Raw genomic sequence first — 18,159 nt, 5'->3', positions numbered from 1 at the left:
AAACATATTGCTAATAGCAAAGAAGTTTAAGAAACTGTAGAAGTCAAGCCCCCTCCTTGTATCAAGTAACATTTATTTTAGTGGCTATCAGTGGATTGGGCTTTATAGAACTGAGACACTTTTTTTGTTGTTGTTTTGTCCCAGTGTGGTTATTTTATAATAAAATTTTGGCTGTCCTAGCGAAAACCAGATCTTTTTTTCTAATCCAGACGACTGCCCATGCATACTGATGTTACATGGAGAAGTTTTCATCTCCAGCTTCCCAAAGTATAGCTTCTCATTAGTGGAAATTAATTCTGTAATGGGATCAACACTTGACCTTATGCCCATGGAATAAATTGTATGAGCTACACTAAGAGTCATACAATCTTTATGTTCTTTTCTGGGAAAATAGTTTTTTTCATTCTAAACCATTTTAAAGTGAATTTTGAGGCCCAGCAAGGTAGCTCAGCAGAATAAGCACCTGCTTTGGCAAGCGCAGGGACCAGGGTTCAATCCTTAGTCCCGCGTGCCACATTGCCCCCACTCCCGGGCATGCTGAGCCAGCAGTCAAGTACGGGCGTGGTAGCGCACACCTGTAATCCCAGCACTAGGGAGGCTAACAGGAGGATCACTTCGAGTCCAAGCTGCAAGCGAGACCCTGTACCAAATACATAAATGGAAAAAACAAGAATTATAAAATGTATTTTAAAGCCTTGATTATACTTATTAACTCTTCAGTATATGTTGGTGTTTCAAGGAATGTTTTAAAAACCACTTATACTTTTGTGGTTCTTGAATAACAGTGGCATTTTTATAATACTGGATGATTCTTATCCATGAATGTTATAGCACTGCACTAGTAAAATTTCTTTTAAAAGACAGATTATCAGAATTAGAAGAGAATTTATAAGTGATTTAGTGAAAGGTCAAAGTAGATCTCGCTCCTCTCTCCCTCCCTCCCCCTTTTGAGACAGTGTTACTGTGTAGCTCAGCCTGACCTTCAACTCCTTCAACTCACAGCACTCCACCTGCCTCAGCCTCTCAAGTGTTATTGACATTACAAGTTTGTGCCACCACATCTCGATAGAGATCTCTTTCATACTATTCTTAAAACATTAATGTTTCGTTTTTTCTTGAGACTATTTGGAGAGAGGAGGGTCCTGCTTCATGAAATTGTTGCTATGAAACTACAAACAGATCCATATTGCTTGTTTGTTGGTTGGTTGGTGGGTTGGCTTGGTTTTCTAAGACAGTATTGCATTGTAGCCGAGGCTGGCCTTAGTGCATATATTTATTGACTTTTCTCAGCACTGCATTAGGTATTATGGGGAATACAGAATAATTTAAGGTTTCATATTTGTGCTAAAGGTCTTAGGGAACAGTTTCAGAAGCAAAATAATACACTTGCTCATTCATTGTATCAGTTTATGCTGTAGACACTCAGCTAGGTTCTGATGATAGAAACCTTGGTCTTGATCTTGAAAATGTTTAAATTGTTGCAATGCAGCATTTTATTTATTTATTTATTTATTTATTTATTTTATTTTATTTTTTGGCAGAACCAGGGATTGAACCCAGGCCCTGGCGCTTGCCAGGCAAGTGCTTATTCTACTAAGCCATCTCCCCAGCCCCTGCAGCACTTTATCTAGAGCCTTCTAAAACTCATGATTGCTGCAGTGGGTATACATTCTAAAAGTACAATAAGTGCAAAGGAAAAAGAACAGTTTTTCCTGGGAAGATTAAGATTCTTAATATTCTACAGAGGTGTGTTTATAGGAATATAGAAATTATACTGGAAAAGAGAGTTATAAGATACAAGAACTCAGGAGATCTCTGAGGCAAAGTATAGAATTAATAGTGTTTTCCATTTCTAAGGTAAAGGTACAGGGACTCTTTTCATCTCGTGTTAGGAGCACTGGCAGTATGGGGACAGCTATATTGAGCCCAGTATATTAATGAAAGGTCAAAGTAGATCTCACTCCCTCTCTCCCTCCCTCCCCCTTTTGAGACAGTGTTACTGTGTAGCTCAGCCTGACCTTCAACTCCTTCAACTCACAGCACTCCACCTGCCTCAGCCTCTCAAGTGTTATTGACATTACAAGTTTGTGCCACCACATCTCGATAGAGATCTCTTTCATACTATTCTTAAAACATTAATGTTTCGTTTTTTCTTGAGACTATTTGGAGAGAGAAGGGTCCTGCTTCATGAAATTTTTGCTATGAAACTACAAACAGATCCATTTGAATTGAAATGTATAGCCCTAATATTTATCCATCATTTTTACATCCATTTGGGCACCTATCTCCCCAAAGTATATTGGTTCTTAAAACCTGAGATGAGAGCTGGGCTGCAGCTCAGAGGTTGAGTGCTTGCTTAGCATGCATGAGGCCTTGGATAAGAACCCAAGCCTTGGAAATCAATCAATCTCAACTGAAGATGTAAAGAGCACATCCAAATAAATTGATCCTAAGGTACAGCTTCAAGAGTCCAACTCAGGTCCTCACCCTGTGACAACAAGGTTCAGTTGTTTTCCCTAACAGTTTACAAGCCCTGTTTGTCATAGGAGAAAGTAAGAAGAAACAAGCAAGACTCTTGAGTTTGCCCCATAAACAAGCGCCTAGCAGTGCCCTGGCTCCTGCCCTAACTGCCACCTTCTGTGGAGTTAGTGATGGACAGCTGCCCTCTTCCTTTACATAGAAGGCGCCACATCCCACACTTGACACAGTCACTTGATGAATGCAATAGCTTATTGTTCTTGAACTATTACAGTAACTTCCCAAAATTGTCATCCTTATTATTCTTTTAGGCACAATTTTTGTTTATATGCTTTTCATATTTAGAATTCTTTATATGTGTGCTAGTCACGTACTGTGGATAATCGCGGGAACCTAACATTTCCCTGTAAATACTCCCAATTTCTTTTCTCCTCCTGCTCACAATTTGTCCATAAACTGTAGTGTGTCTTTAAGTCAGGAGAGTAGAACTAAGATTTCAGCCCCTGGGTCTGGCTTCAAAAGAACTTTTCCCTGTATTATCTTAAAAGCATAGTTACAGATAAGTACTTCAAATTCTTTACACAAATGAAACAAGACAATCTTTGATATGAATTGAAATGTATAGCCCTAATATTTATCCGTCATTTTTACATCCATTGAATTTTCCCATTCCCATAGGATTTCTACTTTGAAACGGATGTCTTTCCATGCAATGTTAATCTTCTACAAATTAGGTAGTTTAGTGGTCCAGTTGGCTTAAGGGAAAATAAAGCAGAATGAGAAGATACTGTCAGATGTTAGCTATTCTCTGTCTGTCTGTCTCTCTCTCTTTCTCTCTCTCAATTTACTTGGTACAAAGACTTACTACACTACTCAGCCTCATACTGATCCTCCTGTTTTCAGCATCCCCAGTACTGGGTTTGCAGGTTTGTGCCACCATGCCCTGTCTTGGTTGCCAACTCAGCAAGCCTGTGGGTGAGGCTGGTGCAGCGTGTGGTGCCGGAGATGGAACCCCTGCCTCTGTGCTTGCTTAAACAGGCACTTAGTCCACTGAGCTATCTCCCTGGCCCTATTCTCTCACTTCAAAGACAATATTTTCCTCTAATTCCTTATTGCAAAGCACTTTCTAGCAAGCAAGCAAGAAATAAAGAAAGAAAGAGAAAAGAAGAAAAGAAAAGGAGGGGCCAGGGAGATGGCTCAGTAGAATAAGCACTTCCCTGGCAAGTGCAAGGGCCTGAGTTCAATCCCCTGTTCTGCAAAAAAAGAAAAGAAAAGAAAGAAAAGGAAAAAGAAAAACAATAAACGATATTGTGATTTTTGCCCTCAACATTCCCAGTGACAGGGGACTTGTACCTCTGAGCAAGGTGGGAGGATGTAAACACAATGCTGATGTAGATGTGATTGTTTCCTTTTCATAGAAGTAAACAGTGCCCCCACATCTGGCAGTCTCTTTATATCTCAACAGGAGTGAGCTCTGGCGTTAGGGACTAGTAAGCTAACATCATTTGGTATGAAATGAGTTTCACCTCAAAAGAAAGTGTCTAGAAGCCAGCACTTCCACATTTTCACTGCACCCGAAAGCGTGTTCTGGTCAGTATTGAGGCTTGTGCTCTGGCGGGAGGCCGTGTTCACTCACCTGGTATTATTGTCTTCCTGCTTCATGCCAGGATATGAAAACAAGACACGGTGCCTGCCTTTTGGGAGCTGAGTGCTCCTTAGACTCTTACTTACCCTGTATAGTAATGAGCTGGGCATTTCTATCAGGTGGTGACGTTTAATCTTCCCCAGGCACAGGCCTTCTCTGGTGACATACAACTCAACACATAAGGGCTGACTGCCAGAATCGTACCTTGCCCAAGGTCTTGGCAACTTTACAAAAGAACGCATCAGCAACAACTTTGAACTAACATCTCCTTTGTTACTAATCACTGTGTCCAGAAGTTATTGTTTCAGTATTTCTGACATAGTTTCTCTTTAAAACCTTCCTTTTGTTCAATCTCAAAGTCACAGTGAATATGTTAATAGTGGCTGCAGTCAGAGTTCACATGCGTCTTCCTATTGCAGGCCTAGTTAGTCCACCGCTGTGGTTCTTCGGTGCAACATGGTGGTTGTTTAGGTGGACACTTGCATCTGTTTTGAGGTGTGATGCCCACCTGAGAGCTCCCTCCCCATTTAACATGTTTCCATTAGCTTAAACCGTCGCTGGTGGTGCACGTGTGAATTTCTCATTTCCTCAGGTGGCTTGTCCCACTGGTGGGACAAGTAGATCTAATCGCTTTCATGGGACACGCATGTAACATGTTCACATCAGAGCTTCCCGGCAGCCAGCCGTGAATCGAGGTCCCGTCGTGAACACGATAAGCAGGGGCTTCCACCGGCGCTGTGGCTCTGGCTGCTGCGCTGTAAAGACCGCCAAGTTCCCCTGTGCAGGAGCAGGTAGGTGTGAGCTCCCCCACCCTGAGCTAACAGTATCTGCCCCAGAATCCAGAGTGGGACAGCTGAGTGGCCTGTGGATGTGGGTCACAGGATCTGATGGAATCCACATGAGCATCTGCCATTGTTGACCTGATTTTCAGGTCAATCCTGTTGCTTGCGCACCTCCATCTTTTATCTCTTGTTTTGTTTTGTTTTGCCTTGTTTTTGGATACTTTGTACTTTTACTATTTTCATTGATTTACAAATTTTTATGTGTCATCCTATTTTATAATAAAAGCTAAGAGGATCTATAACTTGAACTCCCACATGAAAAGCAAAATTTTTAAGGGCTGGATTTTAATTATGTATCAATGAAACTATAGAAAATATACTACTTTATATAATTCAACTGAGAAAATTCATAATTGTAAGGACTGAGGAGGTACATGACAAATTTGTGTATTTTCTTCTCAATTTTGTTATGAATCTAAAACTTCTCTTAACAAAAAGACTCCAGAAACAAAAGAAGGACATAGAAGACCTCCCGAAACTCCACCAAAAGACTCTTAGAATTAATAACCAAATTTGGTAGTGTAGCAGGATGCACAGTCAACACAAAAATGAACAGCATTCCTGGACACTAGTGACAAATCCACTGAGAGAAATTAGGGAAATAACACCTTTCACAATAGCAGCAAGAAAAATAAAATTCTTAGGAAACAAATCTAGTGAAGAAAATACAAGATCTTTACAATGAAAAATATAGTACTCTGAAAACAAAATAGACATCCTCTGGTATTGGATAGGCAAGATCAATATTGTGAAAATTCTCATAGTTTCAAAAATTTATGCAAATTTAATGCAATCCCAATGAAAATAACATAACTCAGTAGCATAACTCACAGAACTAAATGGAACAACCCTAAAATTCATATGGAAGCAGAAGAGATTTCTGGGCAGCCAGGACAAGGCAAGGGGCATCACAATTCCCAGTCTGAAATTATACTATAAAGCTACCATGGTAAGAACTTCGTGGTACTGGCAAACAAAAAGTCCCAAGGATCAGTGGAGCAAAATAAAAGATGCAGAAACGACTCCAAGCGCACTTAGGAGAAAGATGGCCTCTAGAAGAAAGAGAGCCGCTTTAATAACTAGTTCTGAGAAAACTGGGTTTTCACATGCCAAAAACAGAACCTAGACTCATAGCTCTCACCATGCGCTAAACTAAAATTGAAGTGGATCAAAGATCTAAACACTAAGACAGAAATTCTTAATCTGCTGGAAGATAGAAAAGGTAAAACTCTCAAAGACATTTCTGATTTTATAAGATGAAATTAGGCAGATTTTATGAACAAAACCCCAGTCACACAGGAAATATTACAAAGAACAACTGGGGTCACATCAAATAAAAAAGCTTTTATATAGCAAAGTAAACCACCACCTGAGTGAAGAGGCAAACCACAGAATGGGAAAAATTTTGCTAGATATTCCTCAGACAAAGGACAAGTATACAAAGAACTCAAAAGCATCAACTCCTCCCCACCCAAATTTAAAGGCTCAATCCAAAAACTGGGTGTTTGAAATGAATAAACACTTCTTGATGCAAAGTACAAAAAGCAAATAACTACACGAAATAATGTTCAGTATAACTGGTCAATTGAGAACTGCAAATTACATAATGCTAAGATTCCATTTCACCGCAGAAAGAATGGCTGTTATTAAGTCAATCAATAACAAATGCTGGTGGGGCTGTGGGAAAAAGGAGCCCTCCTCCACTATTGGTACAACCACTGTGGCAGTCAGTGTGGAGGTTCCTCTGGTGGTTCCATTTGACCTGGTGGTGCCCTTTCTGGGCATCTTCCCTAAAGAGTTAAAAGCATCATACCACAGTGATAGCTATATGCCTATGCTTGGAACACCACTATTTATAATAGCCAAATCTTTGAGACAGCCCATATGCCCATTAACACATGACTGGATAAAGAAAACATGGTTCGTGCATAGAATGGAGTACCATTCTGCCATAAAGAAGGATAAGCTTGAGTCGCACTTAGGTAAATTGATACACCTTGAGACCGTAGTAAGTAAAATAAATCAGACACACTAGTTTAAATATTGTGTTGTTTCTCATGGTGAGAAGCCCAAAGGGTAAATAAGGTACATAACAGAGGATAGATGTTGGGAAGTAGGGAAACATCCACGTGGGAAAGGGAGCAAGAGAAGATGGGGAAAGGAAGGAATCTGAAAACAGTATAGAGGGGGGAAATGGAAACAAAGCTTTTGTAAATGGCTGAGTCAGGTGCGCTGAAAGGAGGGGAGGGGAATGGGCAAAGAATTGAGGCTGATTATGTCTGGTACAAATTCCCTGTGATGAATATGATTATTATCTATAGCAATGCAGTGTGTACTAATAAAAATATTTTTTAAAAGGAAGGAAAAGAGGAAAGAATAGGAAGAAGGAAGACTGTGTGCACAGCGAGCAGGAAATGATGCTGTGCACTTGGAGATTTGCTTTTCCTCTCCCTGGGGACAGGAGCCGTGTTTGTCCTGGGGATGGTGACACAGCACATGTGGTTCTCACGAATGCCTATTTTTGTGCTGCAGTGGTGCCTGCCCTTAAGTGTGTAGCATTGCACGCGGAGAAGAGCAAGGCCAATGAATAAGACGTTTACTAAGCCCGAAAGCATTTGGATATTCGCTCCTCTAGAGTCAGCTGCCCTGCCTTTTCTGTTCCTTTTGCATCCAAGGTTTTTTTTTGTTTTGTGTTTTACTTAAAGCATTTTCAGTAATTAGTCTTGAAACATAAATGATGACCTCTAGCATCTTGTTTCGGGGAGAAAGTACTTCACTTTATATATCAACCTATAACTTGGTGACATGACAGTTATTCCCCTCCCCTTTTACTTCCAACTCTTTAGCCAGAAGATGTGGATTTACAAAGAAAACTATAATAATCCCTCTTTTCAGGCTTTTTCTTTCCTCTCTCCTCGAATGCAATCTTTTGCTCCTGTCTCCGAAGCCCACAAGATCGTGACTTTTCTGACCTCCAGCAACATGCTCGCATGCAGGACTGTAAAGACCCGGATGGAACCTTCCTGGATTACTCCGAGCTCTCGTTCCTATTGTTCTCACTCCACATAGTGGACACGCTGCCGCCTTTGTGTTTTGGTGGCTTTTCCTATGGCTGACCACGTCTCCCTGACAAGACTGAAAGTGCTTTTAGAACCTCAGACACTGGTTATCCCTCTTGACTAGCATATAGTAGATACTCGGTAAGATGTATTTGGCAGAGTATAGCTTGTTCTCTGAAGAACTCCCAGGAATATGTCCTTGGATTATGTTTCTTACTTCATTCTTAGGTTAGCAGAGATAATAATTTTTCGCTTTGTCTGTCAGATTTGAGGGCATTCTGGAAAATCAGTTTCCGGGTAGAACTCTTAGGTAGCAGCTGTATTAAAAGCTATGGTTGAAGGGGCAGTAGAAATCACCTTTATCTTGGTCTGCCTGTCTTTTATCCAAACTCCATCTTTTTGGATAAAAATAACCATACTAATAAAGCATTGTCTTTTAAAAAAGTGAGCCACTGTCAGAAGAATATTTTGGCTCACAAGACAACACGCTAGAATAAATGCTACCACTGATTTTTATCTCACCAGGCTTTTTCTACGATGATATAGACAGACTATGGCTCAAAAGTCCAAATCGAAGAATATTTGGAGGTAATAGTTCATAGACAAAGAACATGGACTTTATGGTTGCAGAGGCAGAAAACTATCTTCTCAGACACTGCTGGGAGAAAGTGTGTGAAGAAATTTAGCATTTGCCGGAGAAAATAATATGGCAGTGTACGTTTTCCTTGTTCAGCACTGCCCAAGCATATTTTTAATTTTGTATTTTGGCATGATTTTAATTTGTCCTGACAAAATTTATATTAAAATACATATGATCTGGTAGAAAAACTAGTAAAGTGTAACACTTCAAAGCACTCTTCTGTTCACATACAGTCATGAGAGATAAAATATAGAAAGAGGTAACAAAAATACGTACAGGGACCTGATCGCCAGATAAGCCTTTCTGTGGTGTGCAAGTGGGCTGAATCAATTGCTGGGCTGTCATCCAGAAGCGAGTGGTAACAGCCAGAAGCCCAGCTCCTGCCAGGAAAGGGAGCCATAAATGCCCCGCGCGAGATAAGAGGCTACAGCCTGGTCACTTGGAAGCCAGTGCCCAGAAGGACGCTGAGGAGCACAGTGACTAACCGGAGCCTGGAGCTGTGCTTCGGAGGCCCTGGCCGTCGGGGCGCTTCCCAAGCAGGAGCTGGCGGAGCCTGCCCACGGTCTGCCGGCCTGGACCCCGGAGGTGCGGACCCCAAGTGCAGCATCAGCGCTCAGAGGGACGTAGAACCCGAAGGCCCCCTGGGAGCTGGGACTGCGTGCAGGGAGCCATAAGTGTATGCACAATAGAGACGGGGAAGATGACCCGCCACTCAGACTGTCTGCCACACAGACCTTTATTACGAGTAATGAAAAGATAGAAATACTTAAAGAGAAAATAAACATGGAGAAAGTGTAGAATCCAAGAGAACTAGTGGGCAGCTGGTTTAATATGTAATATATAATCACAACTACAGATTTAATAAAAGAAAAAATGGGGGCCTGCTAGTTAGCTTAGTTGTTAAGTGCCTGCTCATGCAAATGCAGTCAGGAGCGAGATACCGGGCTTGGAGCCCCACCTCCACCTGCCTGAGCATATGCACCCTTAAGGCAGCCTGAGCCAGAAAAAAATAAATAAATAAAAATCCTTCTCAGATTGTAAAAAAGATTACATTTCAGAAAAAGCTGAAACAAACTGGGGACAGCAAAATGGCGCAGTTCTGTAGATTAACACTTTCTCCTCCTCGTCCTCCTTCTTTTAACTTTATTTTAAAGAAAAGAAAAATAAACAATGAAAACAATGGTATAAAATCTCAAAAGATTGTAGGAGAGTAACAATGGTTAGTAGATTGCATATTGTTATCAAAGTAGTTGCTCATATTATAAGCTAGAAGCATAAAAATTGATCGAACAATATAGGTATAATTTTTTCTTTTCAGTGAAATAATAGCAATTAGTGGTGTAACTCTTGAAAAGACAGGACAGGCAACCTCTCAAAAAGTAGAACTACAATCTATGCTTCCTTATTAGATGAGGGGAATGGGAGGGGTGAGAGGTAAGAGATGTGGAAAAAGTTGCCAATGCAACAGAAGACAAAAGTAAAGGGAAAAAAGTATAAATAAAAACTAGAAATAAGTCTACATATCCAAATATGAATGAACAGAAAATCATGTAATGGAATAAGTGTACTTGTAATAGCATGTCGTGTGTACACAGCGGACGAACACACCCAGCTAAGCTGCTTATGACTGCGAATGACTTTGTTCTTTGAGTTTTGTGTTTTTGTTTCCTGTAATGCACATATTGACTTTAAAAAAATAAATATTATTGTAAAACTTATTTTAAAAAAGTTTACTTGTGATAAAGAGGTGGTTAGTTTGGATTTTTAAAAATCTGTATGGCAGATATCTTTTTTAAAAATCACAAAGATTAAAACTAGAGACTCAAGTATAATAGATAAAAGTGCCAGGAAAAGATGTGGAGTGGCGTTAATATTGGACAGCGTTTAACCTTCCCATCCTCAGGAATCCACCCTTTATCTAAATAGGGCTGTCTTTGAGTCTTAATCCCAGCACCACTCACAGGAAAACGGGCCTCTCATCACGTTAAGGATTCCTGGTCCAGTCTTGACCTCCACAGTGAGCCTGCAGGCGCACCCTAACCTTCGATCTATTCCATGTCCTTACCTGTTTTTTTCCAGAATGCCTTGTAAAATCAGACAAGAGACAGTCTTTTGTGACTGGCACTTTTTTTATATATATATATCAAAATTACCTCCATCTACATGCACCTCCTCCTGGGAATGTCTTCAGGAAATTGTACTGCAGCTGCAGTATGTAGTTTTATGGCTCCCAGAAAGAAGCAGATTCCCAAGTGCCACTGTATTAAAATCTCCAAGACATCCTATGCAAGTGGAAACTCCAGCACTGCAGGAATAACATAACAGTAAAACCCCATTTGTTTACGCGTCATCTGTATGTAAGTGCATAGATACAGACCTGGAATAAGATCCCCAGACTTACCAGATTCATTGAGCACTAGCGTGGGTGTAGGAAGGACCCTATCTCCTATGTGAACTTTTTGAAAGAAGAGACAGAATTTTGGTAGCAAAAATAAATAAGTACTTGGGTGTAACTTAACGAATATACAAACTCTCTGTGAAGAAAACCATAAAACATACCTGAAAGATAAAATTAAATTAGACACTCTAAAAATGTCATCTCTTCAACTAATCTATAGCAGTGTAATCACTATAAAAATAGAACCTTTTTTTTCCTAGATGTAGATCGATTGACTATAAAGTTCTTTGTGAAAAGCAAGCACAAATTTGGGCCCTTCTCATACTCATTTCTGATTTACATGTCTTTCTCCTTGTTTGACCTTGAAGAGCTTCCTGTCCTTGTGTCCCTAACATAACCAACTGACAGTAGTAGAGACTCCAACCCGATGGCCTGGCCGCTCTGTGAAGTACCTGCAGATCTCCCCAGCACTCATGTGACCTGTCTTAGCCGGGAGGTGTCATTTATAGCTCTGGCATGTGCTAGATAAACCAAGCCTTGTTTATGTTGCTCTATCTTTATTATTTCAAGTGGTTTCCCCGAAGCTAAGTGGTTTTGTTTTTCACTCGTGTTTAGACAGCCCTACAGCATTTGATTCATGTGAATGTGGACCTTCACTGGTTGTCACCAGTGGATTCCGCTTGTCACTGTGATGCATCTCTGGCAGTGGCCTAAATAGGCAGATTCTACCTTTCTGTCCTCGCAGTGTGTTATGATTCTGTTACTGGTTGTGTCTAGATGTCTTCCTAAAGCCTTGGGCAGTCACGGGGGACAAGCTTTTTGACATTTCAGTCCCCAAACTCTTTTTTTTTTTTTTTTTTCAGAACTGGGGATTGAACTCAGGCCCTTGCGCTCGCCAGGAAAGAGCTTATTCCACTGAGCCATCTCCCCAGCCCCATAGGGCAAGCTTTTTAGAGGTGGCCGAATCTTGAGTTCGTGATTGATTCATGGTCCGTTGCTGGGATTAAGGTTGTGAGTGCTTGGGCTGCCCTATCCCAGGTGGATAGCCTGCATACACCGTTAGGGACTGAAGGAGGTTCATCCCCGCCTCCTGTGTTCTGCCGCCATGAATGCTTGCCCCCCTGCCATTGCCCACCTTGCCTTAGAGCCAGCTGATTGTGGACTGAACCCTCCACAGACTGAGCTAAATAAACATTTCCTCCTTTAACTGAGTGCCAGCTATTTTGTCTCAGCAACGAGAGCAAAGTAACCAAGACATTTCTGTCAAAAGACTCAACTCCAACAAATTTAATTATAGACCTAATTGGCTTCTATTTGGGGCTCATGAATTGGGGCAGCCTCTGTTCTACAGAATAAAACAAAAGGTGCCACTGGACAGTAGCAACACTCTGGGGTTTGTGAAGTGGAAACAGTAGAGGAAAAAGCTGACTAATCAAAGGTCATTTCAGGCTGCCGCACTGGGGACTTTCTTAGGCTGATGCCCAAAGACTAGAGAAACTGATGTGCTGGAAATGGGCTTCCTTCAAGTCTTGGTTTGATTGTGCAGCATTTAGCATGAGTGACTCCATGTTGCTTTGGGCTGGTCTGTTGTGGCTTGGTGCCAGAGCTCCGTCCAAGCAACGGGCTCCCATAATTGTGTTTATCAGAAAAAAGGGCGGAGACTCAGCCACTGCCAGACATATATTGTGCAATTAAAGGTAGAACCAACATTAATATTTATGAATGATTTTAAAAAGTGAAAATTATAGTCAAACGGCCCTGGTTTTGTGTTGATTATTAAAAGCATTTCAGTATATGATGGAACTGTTTACATACTGCTCTATAAAATGTGCCTTTTGATGGTATAAATTTCACAGATACAGTTAGATATGTTTTATATCTTCCTAGATTTGTGTAGTATTTGGGCAGATGAGAGAAGGTGTTTCCTTCTTTTTTTAATGTATTTGGTACAGGGTCTCACTACACAGCTAGAACTCCTAGTAATCCTTCTGTTGTCAGCCTCCCAAGCGCTGGGATTACAGGCGTGCGCCACCACGCCCAGTCTCAAATGCTGTCTCAACCTCCCCCCCCCCCCCCCCCGCCGCGTGTGGGGCCAGCACAGCATGCCAGAGATCAAACCCCAGCCCCTGGTCTGCCTAAGCAGGCGCTTCAGTCCACTGAGCTATCTGGCTGACCGACCCTGTGGTATTTCCTTTTCAAAGGAGGTTTGAATTTTTACGTTGCATTTCTCTTGAAAAATCCCAACCTAAGGGTGCCCTGGACATAGCTCAGTAGAATAAGCACTTCCCTGGCAAGCACAAGAATCTGAGTTCAATCCCCAGTTCCACAAAAAAAAAAACAGACTTTTGGTCCGGGGATATAGCTCAGTAGAATAAGCGCTTGCCTGGCAAGTACAGGGTCCTAAATTCAATCCCCAGTACTGCAAAAAAAAAAAAAAGAAAGAAAAAAAAAAAAAAAGAAAGAAAAAGAAAAATCCCAACCTGTAGAAAACAAAACAAGGAACTCAGTCCATTTAATTGATCTTAAATTTGAGGCAAGATCCTCTAGGTGCTTTTTCTTTTCTTTTTCATAAGCTTGCAACAACGGAGGAAAGGCTGACTGGTCAGAGGTTACTCCATGTTAGAGCAGAGAGACCGTTCCTATTACGCTGACTCCCATAGACTAGAGAAACTGATCTGTTTGAGATCAGCTTCCTTCAAGTTTCAATTGGATTGTGCCGCATTCAGCTTGGGTGGCTCCATTTTGCTCTGGAATCAGTATTTTGTTTTGAATATAGTATTTACTGAGCGGTATTCATGACTCCAAATTTTAGTTAAGTACATTTCATCCGATCCTTGGTTATCTTTTCCAGAAATACTGTGTAGGTATTGTCATCACAGTCATCAATCAGTTTTACATGTACGCTGTTTTCCTCCAAGAATATGAAATGTGAGGCCTTTTGTATACTTTTGTAAACTAGATGTCAGCTGCTCCTAAAGATCTGGAGAATATCAAGTCAAACCCTAGTCCAGTACCCTCTCAAACTTTTGGCCCACTCCTGGAAGGGTCAGTTCTTGGGGTCCCAGTTTCTGCTTCCATGGAAATAATTTAGCTAATAGATTTTCGAGCCATCCTGAGAAGACTTTTCCTTTCTTTACGGTTTTGATTCAAGCATGCAGTTTGCCATGATTTATACAATATTCTTAAGAGGGGTGGTGCGTGTGTGGGCATGTAACAGATTCTACTAAAGATTTGGAAGAGGTTGGAAGGTAATTGCACCTCAGATAAAAATATTGCATGATTTCTCTTATATGGGAACCTCAAAATATAAATGAAAAGTGAAATAAGAGCGGATAGGAGATAGGGAGAATGGTGTTTTACAAAGGGAAGGTGAGCAGGAGATGGAGCGAAGAGCAAAGAGAGGGAAAGGGGCTGAAAGAAAACAGATGTGTGGTGTGCGTGTGCCAGTTCCCCGTGATGAACGTAATCATCACGTACTGCAAGTCACCAGTAATTTCTTTTAATTCTTAAAGAAAGTAATCAAATAAAACCGACAGGTGAGCGCATACCCCAGCCCTGTGTTACTTAGCGGGCCCATACTGGCCCCCACTTCCTGTCTCCTTGGCTCTGCTGGCTCTCGTCCTCCTCCTCCTCGCCTGCGCCCCCCAATGGAGAAGGGCTGGTCTAGGCATCTCTCTGTGCCTGGGCTTTATCTGATCCCCACTGTTGATGCACTTTCTTCTGTATCCCTGTCTTCATTCCCACACTTATTTTCTTAGCATGCATGATTTCAGATTTTTTTTCTCTTTTGGCTTTTTGAGACAGGATCTTGCTGTGTAGCCCAACTGGCCTTGAACTCACAGGCTCCCAAGTGCTGGGATTACAAGCACATACCACCACCATGCCTGACTCCTAAGAAGAATTTTGATATCAGCCTTTAGGATATTAACATTTCTCACCTGGGGCCAGGGAGATAGCTCAGGAGAATAAGCACTTGCCTGGCAAGCTCAAGGGTCTGAGTTCAATCCCCAGTTCTGCCAAAAAAAAAAGAAAAAAATTCTCACCTTGATGTAATTTGGGTCAGGTCTGCTTATTAATTTTTGCTTTTTAATACATACATACACACACACACACACACACACACACACACACACACACACACGTAAACAGCTGTCCTTTCCCTGCCCTCTTTCATTCTACACATACTATGTATGTAGCTCTGTACTCGAGCTTTTTCCTCCAAAAGCAGCCTGAGCTCGGAAGGTAGAACTTTTGCACCTTGTGACCCTGGAAAGGCTCTAAGCCTCAAGCAGGGTTACACAGAACTGGATGTAGCTGGGGATTTTCTTCTTGCCCTCTCCCAAAAACTCTCCCTTAGTCCTGCATCAGCAACCCAAACCCTATAGTTCTCTTGAAATGTGTTATGCAACTTTGTATAGGTTTGTTTTGCATCCTAATTTTTACATCAGTGGATAAAAGAAAAGGAGGTTGGTATAGGTTTAACTACACAAACTTCTGCAAAGAGCAGAAAAGACGAAGAAAAAAACTTTCATGTTTCATAGGCTGCTATTATTTTCAGAGACACTTTTCCTACTCACTAGTCTTTGGGAAGATAGCTTTTCTCTTCCTGGGATTTGAGCAAGCATAAAGTCTGAAAGAAAAAATAAAATCAGAAAACTTCTACCAGTGCCTCCATGTTGCTGTCCTACGTTGGGCAGCTCTCTGCAAAGCCATCAGGCCTGGAACTTAGCAAGAGGAGGTGACTGAGCGGAGAGGTGGACGAACGCAGTGCAGAAGGCGGCTTTAACTTCTGTCGTGCCATTTCTAGCTGTGTGGATTTGTGCACATCCCCCCAAGTCTCCTGAACCTTGGTCAAGTTCTTTTTCTGTAGAATGGAAGCAGTGTGACCTACCTCCCCGACAAATTGGCTACCCTTGTCCAAAACACTAAAAACACCTCACTGTGCAGACACAGTACCAGGTGCACCTAAGCAAGGGGAGCATAGACTGGAGTTTAGCCTACACTTGCCCCTCAGCCTGGCACTATGGTTCAGGGAATACCCTGAAAGCCTGTGCCACGTCCAAGAAGACCTGCAGAATCCCCCACTAGAACCATGCCTGTGGGAGGGATGGGGACAGTTCCCCTCATCACTTGGCAGGGACTTTGATCCTTTAGAAGGTGCCTGCCTTTTTGCTTCCTGACTAATCTTTTATATTACTAATTATTGTTACTATTTTATGTATTTGGTGCAGGGTCTCACACAGCTTAGACTGGTAGTGATCCTCCTGTTTTCAGCCTCCCCAGCACTGGGATTATAGGCATGCACTACTATGCCTAGTCTCTGCTGCTGGTTCAGTGGGCCTGGGGGTGGGGCCAGTGGGGCATGTGGTGCCAGGGATCGAACCCTTGTCCCTGCACTTGCCTAAGCAGGTGCTTAGTCCGCTGAGCTATCATGTGGGCCCTTCTCCTGACTAATCCTGCTTTACACTGATTCTTCTGTGTTTTTAGCACATTATTAACAGTGTCATATAACATACTAGCTCAAGAGCATCACGGTAGGACAGTGTGCTCAGGGAAGTATATTCCTTTTCCCTGATGGTCTCTGACCTCCATCTCTTCCTACTTCACAGATTCCTGAAGGACCTGAGACCAAGAATGAGAAAGCATCAGGTCCCTAAATTTCGTAACTGTTTCTCTTAGATCTCAAGATAAATTAGAGATATTCTGACATATACCAAGGTATTTTCCTACTCTTGCAGAGATTTCCAAATAGGGTGTTTGACCTCCAAGGAATAAATAGTATGCTTCATTGAAATGTTAGACCAAAGTAAAAATTTTCATTTATATATGTTTTAAACTTAATGAGAAAGAAGCTTAAGCTTTTCCAATATTTGACATATTGATTGGTGTATGACTTTAAATATAAATACACATATGCTAGGTGGGTGTGCTCAACCTTTTTTCTCTGGCACTGGCCATAAAAATGCAGTTCCATTCTGACATCTCTGCAGCTATTGAGCTTGGAAATGGAGCCATATGTATTATTCTTCCCTGCCTTCTTTTGATTTAAATTGTCAGTAGTTCCAGGACAGACTGGCATAAACTCAGTAGCAAAGCCTCACTCTTCTTCCATCTTCATTTCTTATCATGCACAGAGGAGATGGGAAGAAGTAAGTTTCGTTCTTAAAATATGAAAGATTTGCATAAAATAATTTATTGTTTAGGATAAAGTCAAATTTGGATCCTTGGTTTTAATCCTAGAAATTTCATTAAATAAAATAAGAATGTCCACATGGCCATGCTCTGCTGGCTAGCATTAGGCATCTCACTGTCTTTCTCTACAGAGAATAATACGAGTAAGGAGAAGGCCTCAGCAGACTAAGGTGACAGTTAAAAGACCTGATAGGGGCCAGGGTGATTGCTCAGCTGTCGAAGCGTCTGCCCAGCAAGCACAAGGACCAAGTTTGATCCCCAGTACCGCATGCTGTACTGGCCTCAGAACCCCGGAGCACTGTGCTGGCCACCAGAAGCATGCATGGTGGCACACACCTGTAATCCCAGCGCTGGTGAGGCTGAAACAGGAGGCTCACTACATGTCCAAGCTGCACAGGGAGACCCTGTACCAAATAAAGAAAGATTTAAAAAAGGAGAACTAATAGCCATGGCATTAGGAGAGTAGGACAGTTGCATATGGAGCAGAAATGTGCTGTGTTCATCGCTGTCATCATCGTCCTCATCCCCAGAAAAGGTATCCTTCACACGGAGACAGTAGAACCCTGAGCTGCAAGGACTCTCAGCCATTCTGGGTTCAGTCACATTCTCAAAAAATGTATACTTGTGGTCCCCGGTATACTGGATACTTCACCAAGTGCTGGGTGGTTCGCTCTGTTCTCAGCACTGTGCTTTTGTCTCATGAGCTATAATTCCTTTGGCACCAGCTTGTGGTCGTGTACCATGCCATAGAAGTCTACTTTGCAGTGCGTTCTGTTTCTTTCTGCTTCTGTGATCAAAGTAAAGAGCTTTGATGAGGGAACATTACTAAACATTTCACCCTGCAGAATCACCGAGCACTGGAGTTCCAGCCATTCGACTCTTGGTGGTACAGTACGGCAGACTTT

At 41.8% G+C, this 18,159-nt stretch overlaps 1 protein-coding gene across 3 annotated transcripts in view; it reads left to right on the top strand.

The window, feature by feature from the left end:
• Lrrc8c (leucine rich repeat containing 8 VRAC subunit C) overlaps window positions 1-18,159 on the top strand; it is an 87,306-nt gene that overhangs the window by 65,785 nt on the left and 3,362 nt on the right. The window lies entirely within an intron of this gene.

The sequence above is a fragment of the Octodon degus genome, unplaced genomic scaffold (assembly GCF_000260255.1).
Source record: "Octodon degus isolate 3935 unplaced genomic scaffold, OctDeg1.0 scaffold00074, whole genome shotgun sequence".
NCBI lineage: Eukaryota > Metazoa > Chordata > Mammalia > Rodentia > Octodontidae > Octodon > Octodon degus.
Note: the sequence above shows the minus strand (reverse complement) of the source record. Positions and strands in the feature narration are given on the sequence as shown.